At 38.9% G+C, this 4,942-nt stretch overlaps 1 long non-coding RNA gene across 1 annotated transcript; it reads left to right on the forward strand.

The window, feature by feature from the left end:
• The first annotated feature begins 950 nt into the window (after positions 1-950).
• LOC145133857 (uncharacterized) lies at positions 951-3,991 on the forward strand. Its single transcript, XR_013718792.1, has 3 exons — positions 951-1,063; positions 1,154-1,238; positions 3,638-3,991. It is a non-coding gene; the product is annotated as an uncharacterized LOC145133857 (long non-coding RNA).
• Positions 3,992-4,942: the final 951 nt, after the last annotated feature.

A 4,942-nucleotide genomic window follows, 5' to 3' on the forward strand; every position in this document is an offset into this window, starting at 1 on the left:
TCAAACCGGTCAACTCCAATAACCCTTGTATGCTAGGGTTTACGTTATGTAATCACTATACAATTCGCTATTTTAATGAGAAATCATCATTTGGAAAGTTCATGTGTTTGATTTTCCTTAGCCTTAACAATGCTAAACAACAAACCAAAGCGATAAAACACTATTGCACAATCATCGGGATTGTGTAAGACACTAAATCATGGCTTAACGGGGTTTATGGACCTTTCGTTGCGAAGCCGGACACTCAAAAAGATCACAAACGAAACCTCTCACAATCTCTTTCACTCAACCTCTCTCTATTAAAATCTCTCCCAAATCTCTCCCGAATCTCTCCCAAATCTCTCTCAAAAGTTCCTTTAATTTTTTGTAATCATTCGGGCCATCCCGACCCTTAACTGGGTCAAAAACCACTTGAAACGGGGTAAAAACGGGTAAAATAGGCTTAAGGACCCAAAACTGAAGCTTCAGGACCGAAGTCCCTGTCATAAAGGAAGACGACACACATTTGTCTGTCGTAAACTTACGACTCGCGTGTTTAGGACACGCAATGAGTATCAAGGAAGCCCCTGTCATAAAAGAAGACGACATGCATGTTTGCGTGTCATAATTTTTCCGGTTTTTCGACTACGACTTCGTTTTAACTCCGTTTTTCATTATTTTAACGTGGGATTTTCACCCAAAACTTTATTTTATAAACTAAGGCCCCAAAATATATAAATCTCCAGGGTTTTTATAAAAATGTATTAAAAGAATTGGTGGTTGGACTAATTATTGAGGGAATATTTGCTTTTCCTTATTTTATGACAAAAGCAAGCCACCACCACCTCACTCTATGATCATCCACTCTTTCCCACTACTCCTTGTCTCCTTAGTGGACCTTTACAACCAATCTCCAGCTCTTCCCACGTTCTAAGAGCTGGAGGATTGATCCTCTCTCTTCATCCTCCATAAAAACTCTTTCATTCTACACTTAGCAACCAAGAACACTCTCCAAAATTCTCTCATCTTTTCTCTCAACTTCAAGAACTTCAAGGCTTTCTCCAGGGATTTCTTGCTTCAATTAGTAAGTATCTTCATCATTCACATAATTATTAAACTCCATTCTACTCAAATCATTGATATCTTACACAAGTTCCATCTTATTCGGTGTTAGATTTTCGAATCATCAAGACATCTTCTTAGTGTTCTTGAGTTGAACACTTCCTCTCTCTCACTTTCATCCACTGAAACCACATAAAGTGAGTTCATACCATACATTTACATGTTTTTCTTAAGTTTTAAGGGGGGAATACAAGTAAAATCATCAAGAACACAATTAAACTTTTTCTAACAGATTGCATCAGAAAAGATGGACGTTAATCACGGACTGTTTTGGCTAACTTAAAAATTTTAGTTTTCAAAACTGTTTCAGATGCAAGTAGTTCAAACTCTTAGCTTTAAAATGACTACTTGCACACCTCCAAATGATTTTTCTACAATTAATGGTGATTTTTACAAAACTGCCTGTCATTTCAGAGGCAAACCCCGACCAGTCTGTGATTATGAACATTTTCACCTCTGTTAGAGATCACTAAAAATCATGATAAAATTCACGAACAAACTAGACTCATATTCCAAACTCTCAAAATTTGCGGATTTGGATTTAGAGCTGTGATGATTTTTCTATAAATTTTCTAAGAACGGTAACAGAAACTGTTTTTAACGAAAAGTTGCTGTTAATTTCATTTCATCTTGTAACATGTTGAGCAAGGTGTATATCTTTATGTGACTATATGTTACTGCAATATATGACATTTTATCTTAATATTTAGACACACATCAGTTTACAAATGGATTTGGTCATATAAAATATAAAGAATAACAAGTGATTATAATCAAAGTACAATCGATACATTCAAACATTAAATAAACTATTTTGAATATAGTTTGCATACATTACCACGTACTACCCTTGGTTGATAAACTATAATAGGTATAGTTTATGATACATTACATAACACATACATTTAAAAAGGGTACATTTATACAAAGGATATTTTCATTAAGCAAGGTACGGCCATACGGTACCAAGTTTTCATAACACGAAATTCCGTTAATGACTTTGTGAGACAATTACTTCAAATTACCATTAAGTCCAGTATTGTAACCAGAGTCTTCTTGAGGGAAAGCGTGATACTTGTGTATAGATCTATATTGGGTTTGACAAACCCACACCTAAACTGCATGCAACAGTTAGACCGATAGGTCTGGGGTGACAAATGTCATAACATTTCCGACGCCTGAAGAACGTCGTTTTAGGCAACCTTGGTCATAGTATGGTTATAATAAACTCACATAAAGTATTAACAAACATTGGAATTTACGGGAACTTCATTAAAATTTAACGAGTTTATGTCGATTTAAACTTGCATTGTTTTACTATAAATATGACAAATTACTTGTACATTTCGGTCTTTGGGTTTTAAGACTACATTTACACATTAAGGAAAATATTGGATTTTTCTAACACAAATACTACTTTTACAAATGAAAAGCTTATGAACTCACCAACCTTTGTGTTGACACTTTTTCAAACAACTTGTATTCTCAGGAAATCATTAAATAGGTAATCAAGTGCTTTTGAGGATGGGACGCTAAGGCGTCTACTATTTCATATTTTATCAACATATTGTAATTGATTCGTAAACATGTAATTCATACAATGATGTAATATTTTTTCAATTATATATATGTTGGTTGTGTTTGCTTGAATTACTATTACAATTGCTGTTATGATACTATACATGAAGTCCTCCACCCCCGGACGTTTCCGCCATCCTTGGTTTGGGGGTGTGACAGATTGGTATCAGAGCGCAGTTTATAGTGAATTAAGTATATCAAACCACATAAGATATACAAACTATAAACACAATTGGGACTAATAGTCTCTGATTTGTGCATTTTTCAAATAAATATACTTTTAGAAAATAAATGATTCTTTTTATTAAAAAGTATAAATACATGCATACATGCTCACATAGTGTCATAACTACAACAACATAAAATAAAAGAAGAGGAGTTGTACATTATGGGTATGCCTTGGTATATGTAAATCAAGTCTGGGAAGGATATAGCCTGATCAACTATATCTGTCCGGGAATTGACTTGCATATACCGGGGGATGGTCAGGATGGACAACAAATCTAACAAACTCGTCTTACCGCTAGTACGCCTCATTCACGAAGCCGGTCTATAAGGGGGGTATAAGGTTGTTGCCTATAAAATGGCAACTTAATGGGTGTCCACTCTCACCCACCGCTTCCTTGATCGGTGGAGGGTTGTTAGCCGAACGGGTAAGACAAGGACTTATAAATTCTCATTAAAAGTATGATGAATATTATAAAGTAACTAAATGCTTTAAAAACTCAAAACTAAACATTTACAAATACTATAGGAGTATTTTGTGTTACTATAATAAAAATATTTTATACTTTCATTTTACCTCATAACCCAATGTATTGGGTCAATAAAAAGTATAAAATCGTATGTATCGTAAACATACCGGAAAACAACGTAATAATATACTTTATGTATAAAAGATTTCTCTCCCTATAAATACACTTTTACTAAAACTACATTGGTTTACGACTTATGACAGAACCATGCCGCCAAGAAGAAGACCAAGACCTTCCAGCAACACAGCAACACCTCCTCCGCCGCCGCCTCCACAGTTTGATCCCGCGATGTTCCAGGCTGCAGTAACAGCAGCCGTAGCGGCCGCAATGTCACATATAGGGACCAACGGAGCTGGTGGTTCGGGATCGGGAGCTACACACTCTATCCACGGAGACAGTACGTGGCGTGCAAAAGAGTGTTCATACAAGGACTTCACAAATGGCAAACCCGACAACTTCAATGGAAGCGGGGGAGTCATCACGTTGATGCAATGGTTTGAAAAGACCGAAGTAGTCTTTCAGGTGTGCTCCTGCCCCGAAGCGAGCAAAGTTAAGTTCGCAACCTTAACCTTCACCGGCCGGGCCCTTACTTGGTGGAACTGCCGGGTTAAGTCACTTACTCTCGAAGTGGCTAGCTCCATAACCTGGGCAGAACTAAAAACGTTGATGATGAAGGAGTACTGCCCGAGAGGTGAAATTCAAAAGCTGGAACAAGAACTCTGGAACCTCAGGATGACGGGCTCTGACCTTGAAACCTACACCACCCGATTCAATGAATTGGCTCTCCTCTGCCCAACAATGGTTACTCCGGAGGAGAAAAAGGTGGAGCGATACCTTTGGGGACTGTCTCTCCACGTGCAAAGTAGTGTCCTGGCTTCAAGGCCAACTACTTTTGACAGTGCCAGGGAGCTGGCACAACAACTTGTTGACCACCGAGCCGGTCATAATACTACAACCACCACCACTGATAAATCAAAAGGGGGAAACAACAAAAGGAAGTTCTGGAACGAAAAGAAGAGCCAACCAGCACAGGACCCCGCTAAGAAGCAACAAATTGTTGCTGTCCATGCTGCCACTAATGCTGCCACTACTGCTACCACTCCAGCACCACCGAAGCCATATGCGGGAAAACTACCTAAGTGCAACAAGTGCAACTTTCACCACAATGGTGCTTGTAGGGAGATGCACTGTAACAACTGCGACAGGAAGGGGCACACTGCTCGTTTCTGTAAAGCGCCGGCTCAACCAATCAACCAAGTCGCCAGTACGGGGGCAACCCGGACCTGCTACAACTGTGGAGACGCAGGTCACTTCAAAAGAGACTGCCCCAAAGCACAAGCCCCTAATGCTGGTGGAGTAGGAAGAGTCCTGGCAATAGGACACGGGGAAGCAGTCGAGGATCCCACGGTGGTTACCGGTACGTTTCTCCTCAATAACTCTTATGCATGTGTACTATTCGATAGTGGAGCGGAGAGGAGTTTCGTGAGCCACCAATATAAACATTTACT

This window comes from Lactuca virosa, chromosome 8, assembly GCF_052849685.1.
Source record: "Lactuca virosa cultivar CGN04683 chromosome 8, Lactuca_virosa_CGN04683_v6, whole genome shotgun sequence".
NCBI lineage: Eukaryota > Viridiplantae > Streptophyta > Magnoliopsida > Asterales > Asteraceae > Lactuca > Lactuca virosa.